The 20,264-nt window shown below is 40.6% G+C and overlaps 1 long non-coding RNA gene across 3 annotated transcripts; it reads right to left on the reverse strand.

Moving 5' to 3' along the window:
* Positions 1-514: 514 nt before the first annotated feature.
* Positions 515-17,115, reverse strand: LOC109548409 (uncharacterized). 3 transcript variants are annotated; one of them, XR_002174488.3, is made up of 4 exons: positions 10,612-16,836; positions 9,377-9,445; positions 8,909-9,104; positions 515-3,950 (listed from the first exon to the last, which is right to left on the reverse strand). It is a non-coding gene; the product is annotated as an uncharacterized lncRNA (long non-coding RNA). The 3 variants fall into 3 exon arrangements; XR_012334031.1 differs by adding an exon at positions 16,854-17,115 and having other exon boundaries at positions 8,909-10,701; XR_012334032.1 differs by having other exon boundaries at positions 515-2,272; positions 3,362-3,950; positions 8,909-16,836.
* Positions 17,116-20,264: the final 3,149 nt, after the last annotated feature.

A 20,264-nucleotide genomic window follows, 5' to 3' on the forward strand; every position in this document is an offset into this window, starting at 1 on the left:
TCGGAAAAATCCAAACAAACTTTTTGGTCAACCCAATACTTGCCTTAAATGGCAAACGATGAGGGTTTTTTAAATGTATAAAAGTCATATCATCATGTATAAAATATGCTGCTCTGCAGAATGGTGTCAGTAAATGTCTCAAATTATACATTTGTTTTTCTTTCTTTTTGAAAATAGTCTGGTATTCATGTCAAGATCATCTGCCAATCGTATCACCCTCCAAACTAGATCACTTTGGAGCCACGAATGTCAGAAAAAAATCATTATTTATACTCACACATAAATGATAACTTTTCTAGATACAAAATTCTAGGTACTTGCATCTGATATTATTGTTAACAATCAGATACCTATGTGATGTTTGTTTCTTTGTAAGAGTTCTGCTTTTCCTCTTTAGCAATTTTTAGAATTTTCTTGTCTTCAGTATTCTTAAATTTACTATTATTTGTTTAGACTTTTATGCTCCAGTTTCACACTTGCTGTAGCCTTTCAATTTAAGGCCTTACACCATTCTTTAGCCCTGCGAAATTTTACATTTGCTATAGATTATTCATCCTCGTTGATGTATAGTATTTCATTATATGATTACATAGAAATTTATTTATCCAGTCTACTGTTGATGGGTATGTGAGTAGTTTCTGGTTCCGACCTTCTCAATTGATTTTGTCACCATAAATATTTAGGTTACTTCTGGTTTGTTTCCAAGCAATGCTGCAAAGGCATGTTTGTGCATGTTTCCTGTACACATACATAAACATCTCTCTTGGGTAGCCACAGGTCAAAAACTGATCCAACTGGACCATGAGTGGAAAGAAAACAGCACAACCCAAGGTTCTCTCTCCACCTATTCCCTGTCCATGGCATCTACCATTTTCTCTCTCTTCATCCTGACCACACTATGACTTAACTGACTTCTGTCCTTCCCCAGAAGTTTCTCACAGATTTCATTTTATAAATTTTTATTGAAGTAAAACAGACCTACAAAAAACATGCATGCATTTTATGTGTGTAGTGCAGTGAATTTCCCTAAATTAAATACATGTAAGGAACCCAGATAAAGAGATGGAAATTATAGACCATGTAATTTCAGCTTTACTGGATACTGACAAATTGCTCTTCAAGGTGACCATATCAGCTAACTCTCACACCAGAAGTAAAAATGTACACCCATTTCTTCTCATCTTTGTCGACACTTGGGGTAGTCAGACCCTAGTTTTCACTATGCCAATGAATAAAAATTCTGTCTTAAGTTGTTTTTCTTATTTAATGGTTAAGCACTTTTTTCGTGTTTGCCAGTCAGAATACTCTTTGCTCATTTTGCTATTGGGTTGTCGTCCTGTTTTCACCCTTTCCCTAAGAGTTCACAGCTCATCCTGTTTTCTGAACAGCTCTCTCCTATTTGCTACCCCTTCAGTACAGACTTAATATCTTCTCATCTCTATCACACTGCACTCTTCCTAGGCGGGATGGATTATGCTACAACTTTCCCAGGAAATATCATGGGGACTATATTCTTTTATGACCATCACTACCTCTTATACTAGGTGTCATTAACCAGTGGCTGTGCATACATGGCTCACAGAACATTTTCAGTATAAGTTACCAGGTATCATGCTTGGTTGTAATACAAGCAGCTTAGTCCTTTTGCTTTGCACCTGGCCTGCTCCCCTTACTCATGTTAACTTCATGCCTCAATAGGCCCTTGAGATTTGATGCAAATCAGTGTATGTTACAGTAAAAGCACCTCTGTCTAGGAATTTCTGAAGAAATGAGTTATCATCTCATTTCCATCACCAGCTGTGGGATCTGAGCAAGTCATTTCATGGTGAGAAGCAGTCTCTTCTAGTGTAAAATGAGAACATAAAGATATGTTCCCTGCTTACCTCGCAGAGTTGTTTTGAAGATCAAATAAAAGAACATCAAGGTGATAAGAGTATCTACCAGGCACCAATCCCAGTCGCATCACGAGGGGTCGTGGCTGACTGACAAACATAGACCCCAGGCTTTTCTGAGCACTGCCCTCTGAAAACCTAGAATAGAACCACGGGTGTGAAATACAAATGTGCTCTTTGCCCACATTTACTGAAATAACGTACAGGCTACTAAGTAAATGGCTGGGTGAGGATTTTAAGTCAGAAGGCACCCTCAGCTGAAACAAATGCATCATTATGATTTGATTTCAGAAATACAAACATGACCTGAATGAATCGACTGTCTGTTGAGTCCAAATTCCTGTATTGTTGAAGCTGGAGCAGATGTGTGGCGGTCTGTCCTGGAAGTGAGGAAAAGTACAACTGAGCAGGGAGGCCTGTCCGGGGAACCACGTGGATCGCTGTGAGGGGTTCCTGCCTGTTCTGGGGACCAGGCCCCCTATGCTGGGCTGGAATGTGGGGTGTTGAGCAGCACGTGGTTTCAGGAAGCAGGCAGGGCTCTGTAGTGAGGTGGGCTCCACAGGGCTCTGTGTCTCTGCTCAGCTGAGCTCCAGCAGAAGCTTAGGGAGGCAGGGGAGGTGTAGAGCTGCAGCTGCTGCCCCGCTCTCACAAGAGGGCAGGACTCTGTCCCCGGCAGCAGGCGCAGGGACAGCTGGGCTCGGCCCCACCTCACGGAGGGCAGCCCCAAGTCCAACGGGACTGGGCAGACACTGGATTCTCCCATCCTCTGCACGGAAACAGTGACTTTCACTGCAGTGGTGGAAGGAGAGGAACGGGGCTCCTTCTACTACTCCTTTAAGGTGAGTTTCCTGCTTTCCACTCTGAACACTGATTTTAAGTCATAAGACAAAGTAGAATGTTAGACTGAGTTAAAAGAGTGTAGCCAACATTGTGAATTAGTGTAGTTTATTTTCTTTACTGAAAAGAGTTTAAAACAAAAAAACTGATGATCTAAAGCAATGAATTTTTCATACTGTGCAAGGACCTATATTGTAATTTCTTAAGAATACTGGGTGGGGTCTGTTGTTTGTTTTTCTGCTGCTGCTGCAAATGTGTGAATCATGAGTAACATTCATGAGTGGATGACTTTTTAATTTTCCCCTTTTCCTTAGGTGAAAGCACTTTTTAAAAAATATATATATATATTTATTTATTTATTATTAAGGCTGCGCTGGGCCTCAGTTGTGGCATGCGGGACCTTTTTGCGGCATGCATGTGGGATCTAGTTCCCTGACCAGGGAATGAACCCTGGCCCCCTGCATTGGGAGCATGGAGTCTTATCCACTGGACCACCTGGGAAGTCCCTGAAAGCACTTTTAATTGATCCTGTAGTAGTGCTGGAAATGTCTGTTTTTTGTAAGGGTTACTTTTGTGAGTTTTTTGCTAGGAACATCAGAGGAGTGGAAAGCCCACATTGCCCAGGACAGTACCTGATGTAGTGAAAGACAGCGCTGAGGAAGGAAGGAAGGATCACACTTTCTTTGTTGAGTCTTTGCATTGAACATCAGTGAGAAATAGGGTCTTTGACTGTAGCTGGTGATGTCACTGTTTGCAACAAGTTGCCCTCCTAAAACAGATGAGGAAACTGGAGTTCAGTGAGTTTCACCTTCAAAGTATCCAAGGGCCACATTGAGGAAAATGTCCTCATTAAGCTAATACTGTTTCCTCTTCTGAACAAGACTGTGGTCAGGAACAAACCGGGCATCTGGAAAACAGTGTCCTGCTTCTTGCATGGGAATGCTGGGACGTCAGGTTACTTCACAGGCTGCCTGATGGTGCTTTCAGTTGTTACACTAGTTCCCAGGGCTCAAACTGGTCTTTTATACCAAAAAGGAAAATACTTCAGGAAAAATTCTAGCAGTTTTTTTTTTTTTTAATCCTCTGGGTGTTCTTGAAATTATTATTTTTTACTGACAAAGTAGAATTGCTGTAATATCCACGTTGGAGCTTTGCTTCTTTGCCAACACTCAGAATAAAACTTTCAGCAGGGAGCTGTCCCAGGAGCCGGCCTCACTGGTGCTGGAGAGACCAAGAGACAATATAGCAAAGCAGAGCCGAACAAGTCACTTCAGCTGACTGCACGGGACCTATCCCCAGGCACCACCTCCTAACGCATGAATGCTTACACACAGCCCAGCTGCCCGGCTCCACGACAGAAAATAGAAGCTGCAATTGGAGTTTGGGGCCATTTACTGTTGACTGAATAATCCTCTCTATGAAATCAGCCTGCAGGTCCAGAGATTCTTAGAGAAGCAGGCTTTTTGCACCCAGGAAACACACCACTCCTCTCAGCGATGCTGCCTCTGCAGCCTCTTTGATATTGATAGAACATGACAGCAAACAGAATGAAGAGAGACGGGCCACTGCAAGAGGGATAATAATCAGCAATACGGCAGTTGTTCTGAGATTCAGGCAATAATCATTCTCAGCTGAAATCTCATTCACCATTTTTTGAATACAGCTCCTAAGGGGATGTTCTGAGTATGTGGACAAACAAATCCCTGCTCAGTCTCTTCTGGTATTTGTACTCTGTGCTAGCAACATCATCTCCAGGCACTGAGGAGCATCACATCGTTTTCATCTCATTTCTATTAATAAGTTTTCTCTCAAGAAATTGGGCCATTAGACAAGGAGAGGAGCAGAAAGAGAGTAAATATGTCTGGCCAGGAGCTTAGAATGTTGTTTCATTTTTTGAGAGGTATAATCATTCATTAAAACAGTGATTTTTAGTTACATAGAAGTCAGTAGTGGTGTTGGTGGGAACTAGCTTAAGTGTCTTAGTGTAACTTTTTCCATGGTCCCCTTTGAGCACAAGCAGTTTTGATGCACTGTTGATACAGAAACAGCTCTGATGCACTCTTGTTCCTCTTGTTCTGATGAAAACTGTCACCCTTTTATCCCACAACCTTCTCAAGAAGAAAGTCAGAAATGTGCTTCTTTACTGTCTCCCAAACTTGTCCTTTTCATCTCCACTGCCTTTTCCAAAAGCAGTAAAAATGTCATCAAAATTGAAATGGTAACAGCCTTACCAGAACTAATAGCAAGAGCAATAGTCATACCTTTCATTGGCTGTGGGCTTTCCTGGTGGCAGGAATTTTCCTAAACGATTTTTGCGAAGTATCTCATTTAATTCTCAGCCCATGTTGTATCTTCCCATCTGGAATTGCCTTCCATCTTCACCTGTGTTTATCTAAATTCTTCCCACTCTTTAAGGCTCCTCTTGGGTTGCTTCCTCCCTGAAACCCCCCTGACCCACCCCTCCTCTGAGTTCCAGTAGTGTACTGGAGTGTACCTCTCTCCTTGCCACTTAATCCAACACTCCTTAACTGCTCTTGCAATAAGCATCAGGTAAATGGGTAACAGTTATTAAGCTCCTTGAGTGAAAGGAATGCCTGATGTTTGTTTCCTGTTTTCTCCAGAAATCAGCACCATGCTAGGCTTACTCAATAAACACTTACTGCATAAATGAAATGTGGTGTTCTGTTTCTGTCCACTGTCTACATGTTGTCAGACTGGGCAACAGGAAGTTTGCTTTCTTAGTGACAGAGGTGGGGGTCTTGTTAACTGCTGCTCCACACATCAGCCCCTGCCCTGCTGGGTCTCTATCAGCTGTACTCACCGAGGTCCTTCTCTGCAGGTACATTCAGTTCATCCTTATTCCGTTTCTAAACCAATGTGATGAAGGTAAGTTATAGTTGCCAGCGGGTGGGTACGGAAGTAGCTGTGCCATCATACCTCGTACCTGCTTAAGCCCTGGAGAACCCATACCCACCCCGTTGCCGCCTTACCTAGCCTCAGCTGCCTTACTGAGTCTTCATGCCTGGACTTCTAACCTAGTCACCAACGTAGCCCTGTACTTCTCTGAACCCAAAGCTCTCTTGGCAGGAGGCAAGACACCCCTGTCTAGATCTTACTAGCCCTTTCTTCACAAGCTCAGAGCCTTTTCTTTCTTCCCCATCTCCATCTCCAAATTCTTACACCTGCTCCCCACTGCTCTAACCTACTCTGTCAACCTAAGTGTGTCCTTGGATATCAGCAGGGAAGGCAGAGGGGAGTTCACCTACCCCTTCCTCTATCCTGGGCTTCACATGACTAACGCTCTGTGGTCCTGGGTTCAAGGTTCTCAGCTCAGGCCCCAGTTTCCTTCACAGTTTCCAGTTTCTCATATGTTCAAGGTTTCATCCAGTTCACCTCCTCCATTCCTAGCCCCCAGCATTAAGCAATTATATGGGCTTCAAGAATCTACCAGATGCTTTCAAGGAGGATGGGACCTGGCTCATCAGAAAGTGAATGGAGGACCTGAATATGAGCCTGTCCAAGTGGAAGACAAAGATGAAACTCTCTTCTTAATAGCCTTTAATTTTTTTTGTTTTGTTTTTAAAAAATATTTATTTATTTATTTAGGCTGCGCTGGGTCTTAGTTGTGGCACGCGGGCTCTTTTAGTTGCGGCATGTGGGATCTAGTTCCCTGACCAGGGATCGAACCCTGGCCCCCTACATCGGGAGTGCGGAGTCTCAACCACTGGACCACCAGGGAAGTCCCAATAGCCTTTAATTTTGACTGTGAATTCGTTAGCAATGGTTCCTGAATCCCTGATTCTTAACGATGAGAAAATTAATTCAAAGTAACGGGGAGGGAAACCTGCCTGAATTAGTAAATTGCCGAAATTATAAAATAATGCAAATGAACTCAGTTTTATTACTCTCAGGTGAGGGGAGAAATATGAACCAAGACTGTGAATATATCACCTGAAGATCTTTTATTGAATCTCCTTCAGTGGGTCATTACAAATGATATGCAATTAGTCTAACTATTGTTTATATGTAAATGGTTGCTTCTAAGTGCTTGAGGGTGATTGGACAGTTTGTTGCCTTTGTTTTGCACCCTTTGCTTGCAGTCTTACTGTTAATTTTGTTAACACACCCTTCCTCCATTAATATAACAAAAGCAAATTCCAGTTCAACCCATGCCCCAATTATTTCACACTAAGCTTTAGGAAAAGCTTAATTTAAGAAGCTTAAGTATACTGTGCTTGTTTTTATTATATTTAGGCTGACAAGTCATTTCTAAGAACTCTCTCTACCTACTGTGTACCAGCATTTTCACTTTCAGTGACTGTCACTTCAGCTCCTCTCTACCCACTTGCCTGCTTCCCTGAACCCTCCTCTTGTCTCATCACAGCCCTGCAGGACTTGCCTGTCTCACTTCCTGCTTGGACCCCAGGACAATGTCAAGGATGCCCTTCCTGGAATCCAGGAGCCCTCAGTCCTAGACCTCCCAATGTATCTCCTGCAAGTTATAACAAAGGTCTTGCATTTACATTTTTTTGTCCTCTTCTAATCAGTTTAACTCAGTATGTTCATTTTGAGTTTCGAGAGTTGAATAATGTGGCTGTTCATAGGGAAATTACTACTAATTTTGCCTAGTTAGATAATTATTAAAGAGCTGCTATCACTGCCTTTTTCTGCACACCACTTTCCAATCCCTTGCCCTGGGCCAGCTCTACCATGTTCACCTTCACTCCATGTCCTTGAGAAAAGCACGTGTGTCATCTGTTGGCTCCACAAGGCTATTGTGCAGTTCCCAAGCTATGTACTCTAGTGTGTGAGAAAGGGTAACTTCCTTAACTAACTTTCTCTTTGGGTCACTAATATATCTGATGCCAGGAAACAATCTTAGTTAATTCAGAGTAAACTCAGAATTGCAGAGTTTTTCAGCCTGTGAAGGGTTTTCCCACTTTCTGACTCAGGAAAGGCATCTAAGCTCTAGGAATGATGCTTCTACAGCGTGTGTGTTCACATGTGTGTGGTCAGAGTGAGGGAAGGAGGCTGACCTTGGGAGGAATCTGGGCAAGTTGGCGTCAGCTAAGATGAAGAGGACTGTCTGGGCTTCATAAGTGGTCATGCTAGTTCCACACCCTTGTCTGGATCCCCATCTGGCCCGGGTCAGACTGCACTGCTTTCTGCTGCAGCATACCTTTGTCTCGTTTCCTTCAGGTACACGGGTGCCCACATCTCCCTCTTTCCCTCTCTCAACTTTGGCTGAATTTCTGGATCCTTCCTGGGAATGAAAAGTTTGACTGCTTCCCTCCCAAATTTGGGCTGGTCTTCTCTCTCCCCACGTGGCCATCGTATCTATTCAACTCCCACGCCATAAAAATCTGGGTAAATCCCCAGGGGCTGCCATCCCCTGGTTCCTATACAGTAAGTGTAGCTTAGCACCCTTTAATCCTGTGCTCGCAGCCTTGGTCTCTTCCTCTCTTTGTGGTAGCCTTATAAGGGGCCAATACAATATCCTCTCACATTCTGTACCACTATTGTACCGTCTGACACTCCTGTCTCCTGCTGCCTGCTTTCTCTCTGGTGGGGAAACTGACTTGACTGTTTTCTGACAAATTTATTATTCCAGACTCTCTGCTCTGAATGCTCAAATGACACATCCTCTTGCAAAGGAAAAAGACACTTCTCTTCAAGCTACTTATGATATCCTCCATGAGGTATTTTTGAAAGCCCCAGGCTGACTTGTGTCTCTTTGTCTGCACTGCTGGAGTAAAGACTGCCCTGAGGGCAGATCGGGTAGAGCTCTCTGGCTGCCTGGACTCTGGGAGGTTTTCTCAAGGAAGTAGAAAGGAGCATATCCATTAATGCTTCAAAAAAAATGTCACCCCGTCATCCTTGAAGTCATTTCCTGTTGATAGAGTGGGTAAGAATGTTTCGAGCTATGTTCTCAAGTGGACAAGAAATGTAACTTTATTTTCTGTAACTGAACTTAGCTTCTCTCTGGACCTCTCAGTCTAGCTGATGGCAGAAGAAGTAGCCTAGTCATCCCCAGGTAAACTCAGGCTCTCGACTCTTCCCCATCACTGTAGAGAGGCACAGGCTGGAAAGTCAGACTGCTGGGGTCAGGTCCCAGCGCCACCACCATCGAGCTGTGACCATGGGGAAGTTTGCTTCTACCTGTGCCTTGGTTTACTTACCTGGCAAATGATTCTGAGAATTAAGTGTCCTTCAGAGGGCTGTTGTGATGAGTTAACCCTGAATCTCAGTGGTTTAACACGTCAAAAGTTTATTTTTCTCTCACGTCCCAGTTGCAGGCAGATCAACTTGTAGCTCTGCCTTCTAGAACAAGCAGCTTGCAAGGGAGATGGCAAAGCTTCTCTTATCTGCTTTGGCCTGAAATGACACATGACTGACTCTGATTCCATTGGCAAGAATTAATTAGCTGATGGGCATAGGAGATGTAGTTTAACTGAATGCCCCCAGTGAGGGGAACATAGTATACTGCTGTAAAGCTTGGTTTGACCTTCACCTTCTGCACAATAAAACCCAAACTCTTCAGCCTGGCCTTCTGGCTCTGCACAGTCTGACTGGACCACCCCCCCCAACTCCTCTCCTCTCCTCCTGTACCATGCTGCACTGAATACCATACTCCAGGGAAATATTACCTTTGGCAGGAATGCCTTTCTCATAGCTTTTTCTTCTGATATCACATCTAAGCTCAATTGCCCCCTCATCTGTGAAGAATTCAGATTGTTTAGTAGATCAGCATCATCACTATTCTTATGCTTCCAAAGCGCTTCAAATCTCTGTGCAACAAGATTCATCTCTTGACATGCATGTCTGCCTACACACACACACACACATACGTGTGCACATAAACATAGACCAACACACACATACACAGATACACACACACACACACACACAAGATGTCAGTCATTTTAAGGCAGCTCTAGATCCCACTACCCCTAGCGTAGTGCCTGACACATGGTAGACAAATGGTCAAAAAATATTTTGTTGAATGAAAGGGCATATCAAGAAACAATCTGTATAACAAGTTTATTCCTAAATTCTCAGTAAATTCGTGTGAACACATTAGAGTGGATGAAGTCTTAATCCTTATTCTACAAGCCACTGGGTTTGAACTTAAAGGTACCATGATTTTAGGGAATTCCTGACAGCACAGCATGCCCTATTGGCAGGGAGGATGCATAGACAGGTCATTAGACCTGAAGCAAACAACATCCAAGATCTGTCTGTTCCCTTCCCTTGCCACCAGCTCTGGTTCCACATCTGAGACCTGGAAGCCATCCACTTCTGAGCCCTAAGACATCGGGCAGGTTTTGGAAAAGGGTGTTCACATTCACATCCCTGCTCTCCACTTATGTGTTCTGATGCCCGATTATAGAAACTCAGCCACAGAGATCTTCTGCAAAGTGCAGAGGGCAGAGGGCACCACCTGTGGACAACAGGATCTGCTCCAGTGGGGTGAATGTGTCAGCCTTGTCTACTAGAATCTCAATCAGTTAGTCACACATCGTTCCTGTCTGCTGCCTCTGGACACTTCAAGCAGAAAATGTGTCTCAGCTGTGAACAGTGAGACTACAACTGCTTTCGCTGGGTAGGACCTTATACTAGGGACTAGGGAGCCAAAGAGGATTTATCACTGTCCTAAGGGGCTGGGAAACTAATGCTTTCATTCAACAAATATTACTAAGGTGATTTCAGCCTTTTAAATTCTTAACAACTATAGATAAACTTAAATATTTCTCTCTCAATTTAAATTTCAAAATAAATTAAATATCATATCTAAAAATAAGTCAAAGTATAAACATGCAGAATACAATCTTCGAAACTGTATTCTTTTCTTCCCCATATGTCATGTACCCCTTTACCTTACCCAGTTGAGAATCACAGATGGGCTTGACTATTACTTTAGGCACTGGGGTTTCAAAGATGAACAAAACAGGTATGTCACTCTCAGACAATTCTGTGTAATGGGGGAAAGAGACAGCCAATAATTATGATACAAGGGAAGAGAATGCAGTCACTTAGATAAGGGGAGAAAAGACAGGGGTGAGGGAGAAGTGACAGAACGAGGCATACGCAAATTAAAAAGGAGGATTTCCACAGAACTAGAACAAAAAATTTCATAATTTGTATGGAAACACAAAAGACCCCAAATAGCCAGAGCAATCTTGAGAAAGAAAAACAGAGCTGGAGGAATCAGGCTCCCTGACTTCAGACTATACTACAAAGCTACAGTAATCAAGACAGTATGGTACTGGCACAAAAACAGAAATACAGATCAATGGAATAGGATAGAAAGCCCAGAGGTAAACCCACACACATATGGTCACCTTATTTTTGATAAAGGAGAATATACAATGGAGAAAAGACAGCCTCTTCAATAAGTGGTGCTGGGAAAACTGGACAGCTACATGTAGAAGAATGAAATTAGAACACTACCTAACACCATACACAAAAGTAAACTCAAAATGGATTAAAAACCTAAATGTAAGGCCAGACACTATTAAACTCTTAGAGGAAAATATAGGCAGAACCTCTATGACATAAATCACAGCAAGATCCTTTTTGACCCACTTCCTAGAGAAATAGAAATAAAAACAAAAATAAACAAATGGGACCTAATGAAACTTAAAAGCTTTTGCACAGCAAAGCAAAACATAAACAAGATGAAAAGACAACCCTCAGAATGGCAGAAAATATTTGCAAATGAAGCAACTGACGAAGGATTAATCTCCAAAATTTACAAGCAGCTCATGCAGCTCAATATCAAAAAAACAAACAACCCAATCCAAAAATGGGCAAAAGACCTAAACAGACATTTCTCCAAAGAAGATATACAGATTGCCAACAAACATATGAAAGAATGCTCAACATCATTAATCATTAGAGAAATGCAAATCAAAATTACAATGAGGTATCACCTCATACCAGTCAGAATGGCCATCATCAAAAAATCTACAAACAATAAGTGCTGGAGAGGGTGTGGAGAAAAGGGAACCCTCCTGCACTGTTGGTGGAATGTAAATTGATACAGCCACTATGGAGAACAGTATGGAAGTTCCTTAAAAAACTAAAAGCAGAACTACCATATGACCCAGCAATCCTACTACTGGGCATATACCCTGAGAAAACCATAATTCAAAAAGAGTCATGTACCACAATGTTCATTGCAGCACTATTTACAATAGCCAGGACATGGAAACAACCTAAGTGTCCATCAACAGATGAATGAAGAAGATGTGGCACATATATACAATGGAATATTACTTAGCCATAAAAAGAAATGAAATTGAGTTATTTGTAGTGAGGTGGATGGACCTAGAGTCTGTCATACAGAGTGAAGTAAGTCAGAAAGAGAAAAACAAATACTTTATGTTAACACATATATATAGAATCTAAAAAAAAAAAAAAAAAGAATGGTTCTGAAGAACTTAGGGGCAGGACAGGAATAAAGATGCAGACGTACAGAATGGACTTGAGGACACAGGGAGTGGGAAGGGTAAGCTGGGACAAAGTGAGAGAGTGGCATGGATATATATACACTACCGAATGTAAAATAGATAGCTAGTGGGAAGCAGCCGCATGGCACAGGGAGATCAGCTCAGTGCTTTGTGTCCACCTAGAGGGTGGGATATGGAGGCTGGGAGGGAGACGCAAGAAGAAGGAGGTATGGGGATATATGTATATGTATAGCTGATTCACTTTGTTATAAAGCAGAAACTAACACCATTGTAAAGCAATTATACTCCAATAAAGAGGTAAAAAAAATGAAGTGGGAATTAAAAAAAAAAAGGAGGATTTCTACATAGAAAATCAAGTCACTCTTCATTGAAGACAGGTAAACAGAAGCTTTGAATTTAGATAAAAGAGAGAGATAAAAAGACCCAAGTGGACCATTAGACTAAACAATATGGAGTTTTTTCCTTACAGGCAAGAAGAAATCTTTGAAGTTTTATTAGCAAAAGTGTTAGCAGTGAAAACTGTGACTGAGAGAGATTAATCAGGCTGCAGAGTGCTGGATGGGATGTAGGGAGGGGACACTGAGGAAAGAGAGTCAGTTACAATGACCCAATGAGTGGTGTCAGTGCTCAGACGAGGATTGCCTGAGAGTGGACAGGAAGAAGCCGTGGGACTTCCTGTCCAATCATATGCAGGTTTGGGGAATTAGAGAAGATTGGCAGAGGCAGGGAAGGACGATGACATGGGGGCTCAAATTGATAAGATGATTCTAAAATGTATGTGGAAAGACAAAGGAAATTGAATGGCCACAACAATTCTCAAAAAGAATAAAGTTGGGGAACTCACACTAGCTTGTTATGACTTACTATAAAGCTACAGTGTGGTATTGAGGAAAGGATAGACAACCAGAAATGGAACAAATAGGGAGTCCAGAAATAGACTCAATCATATACAGTCACTTAATTTTTGACAAAAATAAAAAGGCAATTCAATGGAGAAAAGCAAAATTGTTGCTGGAATAAATGGATAGCCATATGTAAAAAGGGAATCCCTGCCCAAACCTTACACCCCATAAAAATTAACCCCAAATGGATCACATGCCTAAGTGTAAACGCTAAAATAAAACAACCCTAAAATAAAATAAAAAGACAATATAGGAGATAAACTTTGTGACCTTGAATTAGGCAAAAATTTCTTACATACAACACTAATGGCACAATCCATAAAGGAAAAATTTATTAAATTGGACTTTGTTAAAATTAAGAACTTCTAACACACCATTGTAAAGCAATTATACCCCAAAAAAGATGTTAAAAAAAAAATTAAGAACTTCTATAATTTAAAAGATGCTATTAAGAGAATAAAAAAGCTAACCACATACTAGGAGGAAATATCTATAAACCTCAAATCTAATAAATAATTTTTATCCAGAAGATATAAATAATTCTTAAAGCTCAGTAAAAAGAAACAAAAATCCCAACTTAAAACAATAGGAAACTTTCAAACAGATATATCACCAAATGGTGACTAAGCACATGAAAAAATGCTTAACATCCTTGATCACTGGTGAAATGCAAAATAAAACCTCAATGAAATACCACCACACACTTATTAGAATGGCTGAAATAGAAATATACTGATGATATCAAGAATTGGCCAGGGCGTGAAGCAACTAGAACCATCATACATTACTGATGGCAAAGCAAAATGGTAAAGACAGTTTGGAAACTTTTTGCCATTTTCTTAAGAAGTTAAACATACATTTATTATACAACCTCAAAATCCTACTGCTGGGTATTTGCCCAAGAAAAATAAAACTTATATCTACATAAAAGCCTGTATGTCAATACTTATACTGGCTTCATTTGAAATTGCCAGAAACTGGAAACAACTCAAATGTCCAGCAGTTAGAGAAAGGATAAACTGTAGTACATCTATACAATGGAATATTACTTGGCAATAAAAAGAATAAACTTACAGATACACAAAACAACGTGGATGAATTTCAAATGCATTATGCTAAGTGAAAGGAGCCAGACTCAAAATGCTATAACAATTTCATTTACATGATGTTGCTGGGAAAACAAAACTCTAAGAACAGAAAACAAATCAGTGGTTGCTGGGAAGAGGTTGACTACAAAAGGGCACAGGCGACTGTCTTTGGGTTATCGAACTACTCTACATGTTGATTGCAATGATGGTTAAGTTTGTCAAAATTCACAAAACTGAGCGTTCAAAGGGTGAATTTTCCTCTGTATAAAGTATTACTTGATAAAAAGTATTCTATAGCGATGTAACTTTCCTCAAAGCATGTTTCATTTAAAAGTTATAAACCCCCAAGTGACAGCATAGTGGAGGTAATGCTAAAACCCCCAGAGGACCTGAAACGGGATACAGATTTAGAAGATTAGTACGGAATTCAAGATGGAGGAGCCTCCGAAAGCACAAAGTATGGATCAAAATAGACAGAATAATGAAGTTCTCACTTCACATAGGTATTGCTTAAACGTCACCTCCTCAAGAGTCTTTGATTTAATGACATTATATGTCTATGCATTTGTTATCTATCTCATGGTGTCTACAAACTATGCTCCATGAGGACAGGAGCTGTATCTTGTTTTATCACTTGCCTCCAGTGCCACCAGTCATGCCTTGATAAGACCCTCAGAGAGTCTTGAAGAGTCAATGAACCCCATCATAGACTTAGCACTGTGCTAAGCATAAATATTGACAAAGAATTCAGGATATAGCTCCGTGAATGTTTTCCAAGGGTCCTCTTTATTCTACTTTACAAGTAGACATCAACCATTAGCCATTTAGCATGAATCTTTACTATATAATATTTAGTACTAGTGAGGAATACTGAGGATGCTACCAAATTTTGGAAAACATCAACAGCATTGGTGAAAGGAGGAACTACATGAGCCTGGAGAAGGGGAAAGTGTGTTCAGGAACAGGTCCTGAATAGACTCCTGTAGATAGCAGTGCTGTTTGGTTGACCCCATAGTTAATCTCAACATCCTTCTCGCTTTCCCAGCTGAATACTCCCTTGTAGTAAAAGGTAGCACAGTTTGAGAAACTAATTGGAAGTCTATGAGATTTCTGATAAAGGTTTCTCTCTTTTTTTCTTTTTTTTTTTGATAAAAAGAGAAAGACGTGGCTGGAATTTTACTTCCTCCCTTGAATTCAGATACAATGCATGGAGCTGCAGCAGCCATTTGCAAACCCAAAAGAAAAGCTAAGGCAATTTCAATGAGTTAGGACAGCAGCTACCTATCTTCAGATTTCTTATTATGTGAAAAAAATAACTTTATTTGTTTCAGCCATGGTTACGTGGGCTTACTTTTACTTTTGAGCTGAACACCTTCCCAAGCGACACGAATACCAAGTGCAAAACTACACATTTAGAGTACTGAAGCCAAGCCGTTGAAAGTGAGAGTCAAACAGACATTTCATATATTCTGCCTTTGGGTGGCGCAGGGCCTGGCTCTTCTCATGTTTCTCATCCTGCTATTTTCTAGATTACAAAGGTACTGAACAGAGTTTTATAAACAGTGATTCAGAATGGATTGTATGTTTCCGAGTAACCAAGGAAGAGAAAGTTTCTCCCCCTTCCCAAAGAAAAGAGCCCTAAATTTTTCAGAATTATTCTTCACATTTCAGATGACCATGTGATTCACTTAGGTAATGCTATGAAAAAAAAATACTAAAAGTACTTTTAAAAACACTAGTTCAGGGCTTCCCTGGTGGCGCAGTGGTTGAGAGTCCGCCTGCCGATGCAGGAGACACGGGTTCGTGCCCCGGTCCGGGAAGATCCCACATACCGCAGAGCCTGCACGTCCGGAGCCTGTGCTCCGCAACGGGAGAGGCCACAACAGTGAGAGGCCCGCGTACTGCAAAAAAAAAACACAAAAAAAAACACCAGTTCAAAAAACTACCCAAAACAATGGCTCATTTTTTCATGATGGCTCAATAAGAGGATTTTTATTCTCCTCCCTGAAGCACAAGGAATCACAACCCTTCCTGACAGTTTAAAACAACCAAGAAAAGTGTGAGAAACGGGCTGTGGACCCTAAACCAATCCTATATGGTGCTACCCTGACCGCATCACACGGTTTCTCTGGACCCAGGGAGCTCAGCTGTGGAAGCAAAACAATAATGATGTCCCTGCAGGATGGTGAAGAATGGAAGGAGCCACATCTCATGTGAAAGGTGAAGTTTGCGGGGAGAGAAGAAGGAGGATGATCATGGAGAAGTTCTACTCACTAATCTCTTGGGAGGGTCCCCCCAACCCAGAAGGGGTTAGGGGTGAGGGTGGGCTAATGCCCTTCTCCTCAAAGACCAGCCTCACAGACTCTTCATCTTCCCACACTCTCCACCCATCCAGACTATTACCCATTCTTAAAGGTACACAGAGCAGAAACGTCCCCGAACTCCTCCTCTTTTTAGTTCCATTGATAGTTCTCCTACAGATAGAAGTAGGTGGTTGGAGAGAAATGAGAAGCAATCATAACCTTGACATGATTCACAGGAAAGTAAAGAAACCTGTTTAATTCTGCTTAACCTGAATTTCCTAAATTTATTTGACCATATAACATTACAGTATTACCTCTAATTATACGCACCATGAAGACAATGTCCCCTGGAACATACCTCAGAAAAGGCTCTGCAACATCGTGTTGAGAGGCCCAGAGAGGTAAAGTGATCTTACCAAGGTCACACAGCGATTAAATGGTAGTCAGGACAAGAACCGTAGTCTCTAGAAAAAAGTCAGAACTCCTGGTCGGCTTGTTGAGAGGATCATGAAAATAAGAGGGTACTTTATAACCTAGAAAGCACTAGTCAAATTTAAGATAGCAATAACTCACAATGCTGAGCATTACTGAAGTATATAGAATATTTGAATAAATGAAAAGGTATGTGGTGCTTCAGGATAGGAAGACTAAATTTTGTGAAGATGTCAATTCTCTGCAAATTTCTTAATAATGTTAAAAAATTTAATCAAATCTTCAATGTGACTATTTTAATTTGACAAAATAACTTAAAAGCTCTTTTAAAAAAGGTAAGAAAAGCTAAGAGATTTGAATACAGATGCTAATGAGGAAGAGGGATTTTTCTCTATCAGTTATTAATAAATATAAACCTGCATTAAGCAAAACATTTTAGAATTAGCACAGTAATTGAAAGATTAATAATAAATAATTTGCCCTGAAAATAAAATCCTAGTACATATATGAACTTACTACTACAAAGACACTACAAAAATTAGTAAGAAGAAATGAATGTTTTGGCAATAAAAGTAGTGAGTGGATGAGTGATGATTCTTACCTCATGTAAAGTTGTAAGATCAATTTCTGTTGGATTTCGTAACTAAGTTTTTACAAAATAGACAGCAAAAAGCATATTTAGCAGAGTAATTTTGGGATGAGCAATAACTTTCTAAGCCTAACAATAAAAATGTAAGGGGAAACAAAGAAAAGTATTTTCAATAAAAATAAATATATAATATTTATATGTACATAAATGTAATATTACATATTATAATATGAAATAGTTGTACTACAAATATAACATGACTAAAGTCCTTAATATATAAAAGCTCTTAGAAGAAAAAAGATATTTCTAACAGAAAAAACAGGCAAAGGAAATAAAAAGAATTTTAGTTGAAATGCCGACTTAATGTATAAAAAAATGTAATTTGCTTGTGGTCTGAACAACTCAAACTTAACCATGAAGCATAATATAAGACATATCAAATTAGCAAGGATTAAAGACAAACGTTACAAAAGCATGTGACAGTCTTGTAGACTGTTGGTGGGAAAGTAAATCGGGACAACTTAACCCAACTTTTCTAGAGAGCAATTTGGTAATATACAGCAAGCATAAACAGTACATTTACACTTGGACTTAGCAGGTCTACTTGCAGGATTAAACCTTAAGAATAGTAAAGAAATATTCAAGGAAACTTTAGACATAGTCATTTGTGTTAGATTATTTCATTGAGTACATATCTGACAGTAGAAAAGTGAAATTGTGACACAGCCACAGGATGGAATATTAAGAAATATTATGCACCTATAATAATCATTGTTCCTTATTCAATGTTAAACTTTTTAAAACAGCACAATAAACTGCATATATAATATATTCCAAGTTTTACAGATACATAAATACCTATTCATATCCAGATATATAGCCAGAAAATATAAAAAGGAATATACCAAAAATGGGAAAGTGAGAAATTCTCTCTGGCAGATGGGGTTTTGTCCTTGCACTTTTGAAATATTTCACTAAATTTTTGACAGTGAGCACCTATTACTTTTATTATCAGAATCAACAAAATAATCACGTAAAATACACTATGTAATGTCTCAAAAATATTTTGCAAGTCGCAGTTTCATGAGAGCAAATGAAAGGATCTATTTCCTCTGCAGACAAATCACAAGGGAGGCTCTAAGAGGCATCTGAAAGCAGACACCTTTGTGATGGTAAAGCAGGCCAAATGGAAGAAGAGGAGGTTCCAGATAATGCACTTGGCCCCCAAGAATCACACATCGAAGGGTCTGAAGACCTGCCAGCGTCTCCCTAGTAATGAACTGTCTGGGTGCGAGAGGGATGCAGTCTTTAAATAATGAAGTTTACACACTTTCAGAGCCAAAGCAGAATTCAGGAATTTAGTGATGAATGCAGTGATTCTCCTAATTCATTTCTTTCTCTCCTCTCTCATATTGCTCCTCTTAGAATTTTTTCCCCACTCTGACCCCCAATTAGTATCTTAATAGTGATTTCTGGATTAAGCATGCAACATGTGAATTATCTATTCCTTTAAAACTCCATTTTCCAATTGTGTCATTTTTCTATTATCATTGGGATGGGCTGAACCATAAAGCGCACTTGGGCTTCCATGTTAAGTTGAGAATAGTAGGTAGGTGGATTAGACAGAGGCAGGCATCAGGCTTAGAGAATCAACCTGGCCCAGGGCACTAGCCTCTGCTAGGAACCAGGGCTCCTAAGCATAGGCCCAAGGTGATGTGGCCAACTCCATCGAAATCCAAGAGGCTCGGGTAGAGTGGGAGTGATGCTCAGAGTAAGGCAGGTGCCTGCATGTGTCGACTTTGGATAGGCTCTCAGGGAGCCTATGAAGTGACTAATGAGAGGTGGAAGGATTAGTGTTCAACCTTGGGCTGGGGAGGCTTGCATGTAGGGGATCAGATAGCATGTAGGGGACTAGAAACACAGGCAAGAGAATGGGAGGACAGTGGAAACCAAGGCAGATGACCAGCGGTCATTGGATGTACACTAATCATTAGCTTTTTAAACTCTGTTGACCAGCCACCCAATTTAGATGCACAGAAAATGAAGCCACCAAGAGTAGCAATATAGGACTAGAACCATCTCCCTGGAATCAGACAGAGCCCTTCTCACGCCCCATTCCCCCACCTGTTCTCATCTACCAAGATGTTCAGCTCCATGCCCTGGCCTCACATCTGCTTCTGTCCTTCCATTTGCTCGCTCCCCCAGATTTCTCCTAGCTACCTGATTTTGAGCCTCCTGGAAGGACTGGAAATGACAGATTGATTGTATCATGGTCTGAGCTGAGATAAGCCCTCAGGGGGAGGTTTCCTTGGACACTTTCCCTGTTGAGTAGCACCTCCAAAACAGAAAACAAATTCCCACGGTGTTATTTTTTTAATTATGTGGATCATGAGGAAGAATAGTTTCTTGGTATTTTTATTACATAGAATTACTTTGGTTTCTACTACATTGCAGAGATTTGGACCTAATTTATCCAAATGCTAGTGTTCTATGTTTCAAGGATCTAGAGCTCAAATAGCAATTTAAATGTTAATCTCAGTTCTTGGTACACAGCAGACACTTCATTTATTTGTTCAACAATATTAATTTCTACCTAGACTGGAGCCCAGTGGGTTTTAAGATGATTTCTAGCATCTGTGGTCTGATATACTATGGGAATTCAGATGGAATCCCAGAATTTAATTGCCTCAAAGCTTCCAGTGTACCCTATTTGTGATTAATCTGGAGGTCATTTTGTGATTCAAGAAC

Source organism: Tursiops truncatus, chromosome 9 (genome assembly GCF_011762595.2).
Source record: "Tursiops truncatus isolate mTurTru1 chromosome 9, mTurTru1.mat.Y, whole genome shotgun sequence".
NCBI lineage: Eukaryota > Metazoa > Chordata > Mammalia > Artiodactyla > Delphinidae > Tursiops > Tursiops truncatus.